Source organism: Lithobates pipiens, unplaced genomic scaffold, assembly GCF_037356315.1.
Source record: "Lithobates pipiens isolate NorthernLeopardFrog02 unplaced genomic scaffold, aLitPip1_a1.2 Scaffold_23, whole genome shotgun sequence".
In the NCBI taxonomy this organism is placed as follows: domain Eukaryota; kingdom Metazoa; phylum Chordata; class Amphibia; order Anura; family Ranidae; genus Lithobates; species Lithobates pipiens.
This window is the reverse complement of record NW_027507785.1, coordinates 18,118,558-18,131,019: the sequence shown is the minus strand read 5'-3', so window position 1 is coordinate 18,131,019 and position 12,462 is coordinate 18,118,558.

Here is a 12,462-nt window from a genome sequence, read left to right as displayed (position 1 = left end):
TGGCAGCACTCATACGTCTATTTCCCAAAGACAACCTCTGGATATGACGCTGATCACATGCGCTCAACTTCTTTGGTGGACCATGCAAAGGCCTGTTCTGAGTGGAACCTGTCCTGTTAAACCACTGTATGGTCTTGGCCACAGTGCTGCAGCTCAGTTTCAGGGTCTTGGCAATCTTCTTATAGCCTAGGCCATCTTTATGTAGAGCAACCATTATTTTTTTCAGATCCTCTGGGAGTTCTTTGCCATGAGGTGCCATGCTGAACTTCCAGTGACCAGTATGAGAGAGTGAGAACAGTAACAACAAATGTAACACACCTGCTCCCCCATTCACACCTGAGACCTTGTAAGTCCCTGTACACACGGTCGGAGATTTCGACAACCAAATCCGTCGGACGGCATACACACGGTGGGACTAAGTTGTCAAAAAATCTGATCTTTCAGAACATGAAGACGTAATTTCGTTACGATGGGACTACATTCAGGCTAGTAGCCAATAGCTTTGATGTAGGAATTTGATCTAAGCATGCGTGGCACTTTGTCCGATCAAAACTCTCTACACATGATCGGAGTATGTCCGATCGAACCAGTTAGTCGGGAAATATTTCCAACAAGTTGGAAAATTGGGTCCGACGGATATTCCAACGGAATCAGTCCGATGCATACCACACACAGTCAGATTATCCGACAACACGGTCCGATAGGACACATTCCGACGGATTCTCCGACTGTGTGTACAAGGCTTAACACTAACGAATCACATGACACCGGGGAGGGAAAATGGCTAATTGGGCCCAATTTGGACATTTTCACTTAGGGGTGTAATCACTCTTGCTGCCAGTGGTTTAGACATTAATGGCTGTGTTGAGTTATTTTGAGGGGACAGCAAATTGACACTGTTATACAAGCTGTACACTCACTACTTTACATTGTAGACAAGTGTCATTTCTTCAGTGTTGTCACATGAAAAGAGAGAAGAAAATATTTACAAAAATGTGAGGGGTGTACTTACTTTTGTGAGATACTGTATTTACATTACAACTGCCAACTTTTTTCTACTTGATTAATCCCAACAGCCGTGTAATCTGGTGATCGGTAGAGATTTCTGGCTACCCCCTACAGGTTTATCCAGGATTAATCTCTGAGAGATCACCTGAAATCCTTTTTTATATATTTTGCTAGGAAAAATTTCACAATGTTCAAGACTTGTTGCATGAATTGGTCCGTGGTTCCTTTATATGCATCTCAGGATACCGAGTCTTCTGTCTACTACTATTATTATACAGGATTTAGAGTATATAGGGCCAACAGTTTGTGCAGCGCTTTACAACGTGAAGGCAGACAGTCCAGTTACAATACAATTCAATACAGGAGGGATCGGAGGGCCCTGCTCAGTAGAGCTTACAATCTACGACTATTATATGAAAACCACATATTACTTTTTTTATTAGTGGCTGAACTGTGTGTATTATTATAATTGCTGTGTCTAGGTAAATAAAGTTATTAAAAAGTACAAAATTCATTTGCAGCATCTCATATACTGTGTATATAAAATTACCAAAAGAATACATACAATAAAATGGAAAATTTATATCAAATACTTACCGTAATTTTCCTTTCCTGATGGGCTCCATGGCAGCATACGTGTGGGTTAGCCCCGCCTCCATAATTACCCAATAGGACCTCTACTCCCATAAATCTTTGCTCCAAGCTGCTATCCGTGTTCCGTAACTAGCCTACTCCAACATTTGGGAGGGAACTCCTGCTGCCATGGAGCCCATCAGGAAAGGAAAATTACGGTAAGTATTTGATATAAATTTTCCATTTTCCTGACAGGCTCCATGGCAGCATACGTGTGGGAAATAACTCGCCAAACACACCCGGGTGGGCTAAAAATGTTGAGCAAAGAAACTAGAATTTTATTTTTCATTGTCCACTGACAATACTTGTAAACCAAAATTAACAGAAGAAAGCGCAGCTGGCTCTACACAATAATGGGAAACAAAGGTATTAATTGAAGACCAGGAAGCTGCTCTACAGATAACTTCTGGTGCGACATGTCGAACTGCTGCCCAAGAGGTCAAGATGCCCCGAGTTGAATGAGCCGTCACTGCCTCAGGAGGAACCATGCCCTTTGCCTTGTATGCCCTTTGAATCGTTTGGACCACCCAAGATGAGATTGATCTTACTGATGCTCGCATCCCTTTATTTTTGCCATGAAGAAGGACAAAAAGAAAGTCTGTTCGTCTGAACGAGGCTGTAGCGTCCAGATATTGTTTCAAGGTGCGACCAACATCCAGGGGATGAATCTCTTGGTTGTCTGACATTCTAAACGTAGGTAGCACGATCTCCTGATTTTTGTGAAATACTGATGTGACTTTTGGATTTGATCCAAGCATAGGGATCAGGACCACTCTGTCCGGAAAGAAAGTTAGAAATGGTTCAACTGACCCAAGATTCCTAATTTCCGACATTCTTTTGGCTGAAGTTATTGCCACCAGAAACACCGTCTTGATAGTGAGATCTCCTAAAGACAGGGGAGCATCCAAACCTTTCCCAAGATCAGAAAGAAAGTCCAATACTAACGGAAGGTCCCATTTGGGAAACCTGGGCCTCTTTTGAGGCCTAAGCCTGATGGCTCCTTTAAAGAATTGTTGAATTAAGGTGTGATTCGCCCACGAAACTCCTGTAAAGGCTGAAATGGCTGAAACTTGTACTCTAAGGCCGCGTACACACGGGCGGACTGTTCGCCCAACCTTGTCCGCTGAACAGTGTTTGGGCGGACAGTCCGCTCGTGTGTGGGCTTTCAGCGGACAGTTTCAGCGGACAGTTGGACGGACAAAGTCTTTCGGAAATTCCGAAAAACTGTCCGCTGAAACTGTGTTTGAGCGAACAGTCCGCCCGTGTGTGGGCTTGTCCGCTGTACTTTCGAAATGAGCGGACTGTTCCCGCTCGGAAAGTCCGCCCACTTCGAGCGCGTGTACAGGTAGGCGGGGCCCGCGAAGGAGACGTCGCGGGCTCCGCCGCCTGGAATGGGCTTAAAGGGGAACCCCAACGCCGAAAAAAATCGGCGTGGGGGTTCCCCCCAAGTCCACACCAGACCCTTGTCCGAGCACGCTACCCGGCCGGCCAGGAAAGGGGGGCGAGCGAGCGCGCCCCCCCTCCTGAGCCGTACCAGGCCGCGTGCCCTCAACATGGGGGGTGCCTTGGGGAAGGGGGGGGCCGCGCGGCCCCCCCACCCCAAAGCACCTTGTCCCCATGTTGATGAGGACAAGGGCCTCTTCCCGACAACCCTGGCCGTTGGTTGTCGGGGTCTGCGGGCGGGGGGCTTATCGGAATCCGGGAGCCCCCTTTAAGAAGGGGGCCCCCGGATACCGGCCCCCCACCCTATGTGAATGAGTATGGGGTACAATGTACCCCTACCCATTCACCTGTGAAATAAAGTACAAATAAAAACACAACACAGGGGAAAAAAATATTTTATTGCACAGCCGGGGGTCTTCCGTCTTCGGGGGTCTTCTCGCCGGACTCCTCCGCTATGTGTGTGTAGCTCTTTTGCTAGCGGAGGAGTCCGGCTTTCTTCCTCCCCGCCGCCGGCCTCTTCTCCCGACTTCGGGGGTCTTGTCCCCCTCTTCGGTTCTTCTGCCGGGCCACCGCGCCTGGTCCGGTGGCCCGGTCTTCTGTCGCCGTCTTCCGTTCTTCTGTCGCCGCCTTCGGTTCTTCTGCCGGGCCACCGCGCCTTCTTGTAGCTCTTTTACAGGCGGTGGCCCGGTCTTCTGTCGCCGCTGTCGCCTTCCGTTCTTCTTCTTGTTCTTCTTGTTCTTCTCCAGGAGATGTTGACACGTCGCTCCCTCCGGCCGGAATGCCAGAGCCGCCCTGCGCTGTGACTTATATAGTGACAATGGGGCGGGGTCACATGGTAGATGTCACATGGGTTGGTCACATGGGTTGATGTCACATGGGGACTATGACATCGTAAGGGGGCGGGGTCACCATGTGACATCAACCCATGTGACATATACCATGTGACCCCGCCCCATTGTCACTATATAAGTCACAGCGCAGGGCGGCTCTGGCATTCTGGCCGGAGGGAGCGACGTGTCAACATCGCCTGGAGAAGAACAAGAAGAACAAGAAGAAGAACACGAACGGAAGGCGGCGACGGCGACAGAAGACCGGGCCACCGCCTGTAAAAGAGCTACAAGAAGGCGCGGTGGCCCGGCAGAAGAACCGAAGGCGGCGACAGAAGAACGGAAGACGGCGACAGAAGACCGGGCCACCGGACCAGGCGCGGTGGCCCGGCAGAAGAACCGAAGAGGGGGACAAGACCCCCGAAGTCGGGAGAAGAGGCCGGCGGCGGGGAGGAAGAAAGCCGGACTCCTCCGCTGGCAAAAGAGCTACACACACATAGCGGAGGAGTCCGGCGAGAAGACCCCCGAAGACGGAAGACCCCCGGCTGTGCAATAAAATATTTTTTCCCCCTGTGTTGTGTTTTTATTTGTACTTTATTTCACAGGTGAATGGGTAGGGGTACATTGTACCCCATACTCATTCACATAGGGTGGGGGGCCGGTATCCGGGGGCCCCCTTCTTAAAGGGGGCTCCCGGATTCCGATAAGCCCCCCGCCCGCAGACCCCGACAACCAACGGCCAGGGTTGTCGGGAAGAGGCCCTTGTCCTCATCAACATGGGGACAAGGTGCTTTGGGGTGGGGGGGCCGCGCGGCCCCCCCCTTCCCCAAGGCACCCCCCATGTTGAGGGCACGCGGCCTGGTACGGCTCAGGAGGGGGGGCGCGCTCGCTCGCCCCCCTTTCCTGGCCGGCCGGGTAGCGTGCTCGGACAAGGGTCTGGTGTGGACTTGGGGGGAACCCCCACGCCGATTTTTTTCGGCGTTGGGGTTCCCCTTTAAGCCCATTCCAGGCGGCGGAGCCCGCGACGTCTCCTTCGCGGGCCCCGCCTACCTGTACACGCGCTCGAAATGGGCGGATTTGCCTCCTCCTTACGTGGGCGAGTCCGTTCATTTCAAAAGTTGAGCGAACTGTTTGCCCAACCTTGTTCGTCAAACAGTCCGCTCGTGTGTGGGCAAGTCCGCTCATGCAAATTTTGAGCGGACTGTTTGACAAACTGTTTGTCGAACAAGGTTGGGCGAACAGTCCGCGCGTGTGTACGCGGCCTAAGAGAACTAACTGCCAGAGACAAGTCTAACCCTGACTGAAGGAAAGACAAGATATCTTGAACTGCTGGAGAATTATATGAATTTGACCTAGAAGACATGTGGCCCATAAACCTGGCCCATATACGTTCGTACACTTTATTGGTACTCTTCCGTCTGGCACTAAGAAGGGTTGGAATCGCTTCTTCTGGGCAACCTAGAGCTTCTAGCCTTCCCCTCTCAAGAACCATGACCTGAGGTGTAGACAGGATGGGCACGGGTGTAACAGCGTGCCTTGAGACAGTAGATCTGGCCTGAGAGGCAGGGGAACTGGGTCCTGATAGCTGAGGAGCAACAGCAGAGGAAACCAAGGCCTGTTGGGCCAGAATGGTATTATCGCAATGATTTCCACCTTCTCCCCTCTGAGCCTCCGAAGGAACTGTAGGATTACAGGAACTGGAGGGAAGGCATAGGCTCTCTGGAACTTCCAACAATCCGTGAGAGCATCTATCCCGAACGCCTGAGGATCCCTGAACCTCGAGTAGTATCTGTGCATCTTGCGATTGTACGGCGAAGCGAACAGATCGACCTCTGGAGATACTCCCAGAGTCAGAAGCCACTCGAAGACATCCCTGTGAAGGGACCACTCGTTGTTGTCTATTTTGACCCTTGACAGAAAATCTGCTTGAACATTCTGGACTCCTGGGATGTATACAGCAGAAATGTTGACCACATTCTTCTGAGCCCAGTTCATTATCGGTTCTACTTCTCGTAATAGAGACCAACTGCGAGTCCCTCCTTGTTTCTTTATATAGGCCACTGCAGTTGTGTTGTCCAGTCTTAACATTACTGACGACCCTGCCACCAAATGGCGAAATGCTATGAGTGCTCGAAAGGCTGCTCTCAACTCCAGGATGTTGGAGACCACATACCGCGACGGGAACGACCACCTTCCTTGAGCTACTTCCGTAAGGCAACGGGCGCCCCAACCTTTGTTGCTGGCATCTGAGGTTACTATTATTCAGGAAATGGGGACTATCGAATGATGGTTGCGTAGATTCTTTCCTTGAAGCCACCAGAGGAGAGACATCCTCATCGCTGGTGTAAGGCGTATGCGCTGTGTTTGATTGGACGAGTCCCACTGTTGCAGAAACCCTTTCTGGAAGGGACGAGTGTGCCACTGGGCCCACTTCACCATAGGGATGGTGGCCGTCATTGTGCCGATCACTTTCAAGCATTGTAGAGCCGAAAGATGAGATGATTCCCAAGCCTTGTGAATCCTGTCCCAGATCACACTGATTTTTTTCCTCCGGCAGGGAGATAGTGCCTTTTAATGTGTCGAACTGAGCCCCTAGAAACACGATCACTTGAGTTGGAACCAGATGGCTCTTCTCTAGGTTCAGGAGCCAACCAAACGTCTGCAGAGTGGAGATGACTAAACTCTTGTGTTCCAGAATTTGATCTCTGTCCTGAGATAATAGGAGCAAATCGTCCAGATAATGATGGAGACGAACTCCTTTGACTCGTAAAAGAGCTACTATCGCTAGGAGTACCTTGGAGAAGACCCGAGGAGATGTCGTCAACCCGAATGGGAGACAGGTAAACTGGAGGTGTTGATCGCCAACTGCGAAACGAAGAAATTGCTGGAAATCCCTTGCTACTGGCACATGAAAGTATGCGTCCTTCAAATCGATTGAGATTAACCAATCCCCTAGCTGCACTGACTGTTGGATTGTAAGAAGAGACTCCATCTTGAACTTTTCCTTGCGAATGAAGGAATTGAGGTGGGTCAAATCTATCACCGGCCTCCATGCGCCATTTCTTTTCTGAACCATAAACAGAGGAGAATACATGCCTTCGCCACGTTCGTCTTCTGGCACGGGCACGGCTGCACCTTGATCCAGCAAACAACTTACGTAGGTCAATAGGACCTGTTTCTTTTCCTCTGAGCCTGGAATTGTTGTGGGAATGAACCTTAACCTCGGAGTGTTGATGAAAGTCCACTTGTGACCCGAGGAAACCGTCTTGACGGTCCAATAATCTTGAATTGAGGCCGCCCAAACATGTCGGTAGTGAAGAAGGCGAGCCCCCACCTGACATGTTTGAGCGGGCCCAATTTCAAAAAGATTTGGTAGAATCTTGATTACCTGCGGAAGCCCCCTTTGAGGTTTTCTTAAGGGAGGATTGTCTGGACCTCCAAGATCTAGAGAACTCCCTGCCGGGCCTATAACTGCGCGCTTCTCTAGCGCGATCCGAGGTCTGCCTTCTTGAGAAAATAAGTTTTTGGTTTTGAAGACGTCTGTCTTGAGGGAGGAACCCAGACCTCCCACCCGTGGCCCGGGATATGGCGCTATCTAGTTTATTACCAAACAAGGAGGTACCCTCAAATGGTATACGACACCATGCCTGCTTAGATGTTGGATCCGCCAACCAGGGACGGAGCCACAAAGCACGGCGTGCCGAGACTGCTGCCAACATAGCCCGAGACAGAAGGCGGGTAATGTCAATAGATGCCTCCCCCAAAAAAGCTGATGCCATTCTGATCTCCTGAATAGGAGAGTCTTTAGCCGTATTCACTGAGATACCTCTCAAGAACTCTTCAACATTGTCGGCCCATGTTTCAATAGCCTTTGAGACTGCGGCTAAAGCCAAAGTTGGTTTACAAGCCATCCCTGAAGTTAGATAAATTCTTTTCAGATCTGAGTCAATTCTTCTCTCTAACGGATCTTTGAACGATACCGTGTCTTCCAAAGGGAGAGTCACGTATTTAACTAAACGCATAAGTGCTGCGTCTACCAGAGGAGCTGATTCAAGGTGCTTCACATCATCCTCCTTAAAGGGGTACAATTTAGACACCTTTGATTGCATGGAGCTCTTCCTATCAATCTTGCTCCACTCTTCAGTAATGATTTCTCCCAATTCAGATAGGAAAGGAAAATGTTGCCGTTCCTCTTTGAGTTGTTTGAAAAACTTTCTTTGTTTGGGGAGGGGAGAAGTAGTGGGTTCTTCCCATTTTAAAGCTTCTTTCACTGCCTTGACAAGAGCAGGTACTAAAGCATAATCAAATCCTACTCCTGGATCCTCTGGATCCGATTCGCTGTCAGACAAGAGCACAGAGTGGTGGATTGGTTGAGAAGATTCCCCAGTCTCTTGTTAGGCCGCGTACACACGGGCGGACTGTTCGCCCAACCTTGTCCGCTGAACAGTGTTTGGGCGGACAGTCCGCTCGTGTGTGGGCTTTCAGCGGACAGTTTCAGCGGACAGTTGGACGGACAAAGTCTTTCGGAAATTCCGAAAAACTGTCCGCTGAAACTGTGTTTGAGCGAACAGTCCGCCCGTGTGTGGGCTTGTCCGCTGTACTTTCGAAATGAGCGGACTGTTCCCGCTCGGAAAGTCCGCCCATTTCGAGCGCGTGTACAGGTAGGCGGGGCCCGCGAAGGAGACGTCGCGGGCTCCGCCGCCTGGAATGGGCTTAAAGGGGAACCCCAACGCCGAAAAAAATCGGCGTGGGGGTTCCCCCCAAGTCCACACCAGACCCTTGTCCGAGCACGCTACCCGGCCGGCCAGGAAAGGGGGGCGAGCGAGCGCGCCCCCCCTCCTGAGCCGTACCAGGCCGCGTGCCCTCAACATGGGGGGTGCCTTGGGGAAGGGGGGGCCGCGCGGCCCCCCCACCCCAAAGCACCTTGTCCCCATGTTGATGAGGACAAGGGCCTCTTCCCGACAACCCTGGCCGTTGGTTGTCGGGGTCTGCGGGCGGGGGGCTTATCGGAATCCGGGAGCGCCCTTTAAGAAGGGGGCACCCGGATACCGGCCCCCCACCCTATGTGAATGAGTATGGGGTACAATGTACCCCTACCCATTCACCTGTGAACTAAAGTACAATAAAAAACACAACACAGAGAAAAAATATTTTATTGCACAGCTCCGGGGGTCTTCCGTCTTCGGGGGTCTTCTCGCCGGACTCCTCCGCTATGTGTGTGTAGCTCTTTTGCTAGCGGAGGAGTCCGGCTTTCTTCCTCCCCGCCACCGGCCTCTTCTCCCGACTTCGGGGGTCTTGTCCCCCTCTTCGGTTCTTCTGCCGGGCCACCGCGCCTGGTCCGGTGGCCCGGTCTTCTGTCGCCGTCTTCCGTTCTTCTGTCGCCGCCTTCGGTTCTTCTGCCGGGCCACCGCGCCTTCTTGTAGCTCTTTTACAGGCGGTGGCCCGGTCTTCTGTCGCCGCCGCCGCCTTCCGTTCTTGTTCTTCTTCTTGTTCTTCTTCTTCTCCTGGAGATGTTGACTCGACGAGCTCTCCGGCCGGAATGCCAGGGACACGCTCCGCTGCCACTTATATAGTGACAATGGGGCGGTGTCACATGGTATATGTCACATGGGTTGGTCACATGGGTTGATGTCACATGGGGACTATGACATCGTAAGGGGGCGGGGTCACCATGTGACCAACCCATGTGACATATACCATGTGACACCGCCCCATTGTCACTATATAAGTGACCGCACAGCGCGGCTCTGGCATTCCGGCCGGAGAGATCGTCGAGTCAACATCTCCAGGAGAAGAAGAAGAACAAGAAGAAGAACAAGAACGGAAGGCGGCGGCGGCGACAGAAGACCGGGCCACCGCCTGTAAAAGAGCTACAAGAAGGCGCGGTGGCCCGGCAGAAGAACCGAAGGCGGCGACAGAAGAACGGAAGACGGCGACAGAAGACCGGGCCACCGGACCAGGCGCGGTGGCCCGGCAGAAGAACCGAAGAGGGGGACAAGACCCCCGAAGTCGGGAGAAGAGGCCGGCGGCGGGGAGGAAGAAAGCCGGACTCCTCCGCTAGCAAAAGAGCTACACACACATAGCGGAGGAGTCCGGCGAGAAGACCCCCGAAGACGGAAGACCCCCCGGAGCTGTGCAATAAAATATTTTTTCTCTGTGTTGTGTTTTTTATTGTACTTTAGTTCACAGGTGAATGGGTAGGGGTACATTGTACCCCATACTCATTCACATAGGGTGGGGGGCCGGTATCCGGGGGCCCCCTTCTTAAAGGGCGCTCCCGGATTCCGATAAGCCCCCCGCCCGCAGACCCCGACAACCAACGGCCAGGGTTGTCGGGAAGAGGCCCTTGTCCTCATCAACATGGGGACAAGGTGCTTTGGGGTGGGGGGGCCGCGGGGCCCCCCCTTCCCCAAGGCACCCCCCATGTTGAGGGCACGCGGCCTGGTACGGCTCAGGAGGGGGGGCGCGCTCGCTCGCCCCCCTTTCCTGGCCGGCCGGGTAGCGTGCTCGGACAAGGGTCTGGTGTGGACTTGGGGGGAACCCCCACGCCGATTTTTTTCGGCGTTGGGGTTCCCCTTTAAGCCCATTCCAGGCGGCGGAGCCCGCGACGTCTCCTTCGCGGGCCCCGCCTACCTGTACACGCGCTCGAAATGGGCAGATTTGCCTCCGCCTTACGTGGGCGAGTCCGTTCATTTCAAAAGTTGAGCGAACTGTTTGCCCAACCTTGTTCGTCAAACAGTCCGCTCGTGTGTGGGCAAGTCCGCTCATGCAAATTTTGAGCGGACTGTTTGATGAAACTGTTTGCCGAACAAGGTTGGGCGAACAGTCCGCCCGTGTGTACGCGGCCTAAGAGCCCTTCACCACCTGAAGGACATAATGGGTCTGAGGGGGATTCCATAGCGTGATGAGCTTCCCTCTGCTGCAGGGATTCCTTTACCACTCTTCTCACCATAGATTCCAAGCGTTGATCCGCACCATCTCTTTCATCTGCGACTTTAGAGAAGCAATGATCACAGAGCGATTTGTCTGATGAAATGGGCATCTTACAGCCCCAACATGAATTATCTGGTCCTCTGCTTGAGTGCGAGTGACCACTGCGTTGTCCAGATCTGGAAGACCTGCGGTAACCAGACTTTGACGATGATTTGCGATGGTGCGATTTTGACGATCCACTGCGACTATGCGCACTGTAATGCGGTTCAGACCTAGAAGGGCTATAAGGAAATACACAAGAAAGAGAGAGAGAGATACAGACCAGGCTGGTATCAAATGCTAAGGAATACTCCACAAATACACAGCAATCCAGCCATGCACATACCTGTTACAAGCGGGCAGGTCACTAGTAGGCAGTGAGGCATCCATAACTAAAGATCGCTGACTGTAACAACAATAGACCCTCATAAGCAGCCATACAAAACACAGGAGCAATAATACATCAGAGCAGATCATAACCTACCTTACACCAACCAGAGAATGGCCCCGGGAAGTCGCTGAATTTCCTGCAATCATTCCCAAATTCTGACATCTCTCACTGTGTTTTAAATATGGCGCCCATGACGTCATCAGCGGCGTCAGACGCGAGATGCCCGCGCGCATGCGCGGGAACCAAGCCTCGCTTTGGATTTGGGTCCGCGCATGCGCAGAACGCAGCGCTGGACCCGGAAACAGGGGGAGAAAGGCTGCTGGAACGCGGAAGCGTCAGCGCCTATGCACAAGAACCAGCTGGCATATGAAAGACACAGGTAGAAAAAAGAAAAACACATAAACACTGCTGCCATGAAAAACTGAATTTTTACAGCTCACCACTCCACCAACGATCGTCTGGCCGAACAGGTTCAAGCACACACCACCGATCCACCGGGCAGATAATGGCCACCTTACATAGCAGGCAATAAGCCGTGCGCACTTATCTTCGGACAAACCAAGCCTTCAGCGCTACTCTGCCATACACTCCATACCCATGCTTAACAGACAGGGCCTATCGGAGGAACAAAAGCTTGATAGTCGGCCGACTTGATCGTAGTGAAGATCTCTTCAGATAGGAAACACCTGTCCTATGGAGGAGGACAAGAAAGGAACACGGATAGCAGCTTGGAGCAAAGATTTATGGGAGTAGAGGTCCTATTGGGTAATTATGGAGGCGGGGCTAACCCACACGTATGCTGCCATGGAGCCTGTCAGGAAAATACTTTTTATTCACTATGAAAATAATAAAAAAAGAAAATTATATATAAATATGATAGAATGGTGGTCATCAATGAATACATTCCTTAAAAATAAAAAAAAACAATGCTGTAAAGTTTTATAAAAAGATATATTTAAAATTAAATGTAGATTATATCAACAACAAATAATAAATACATACATCACTTATGTCTATGACTTTATATTCACTATTAAAATAATAAAAAAAGAAAATAATATATAAATATGATAGAATGGTGGTCATTAATGAATACATTCATTAAAAAAAAAAAAAAATGCTGTAAAGTTTTATAAAAAAAATACACATTTAAAATTAAATATAAATGATAGCAAAAAAAATACATAC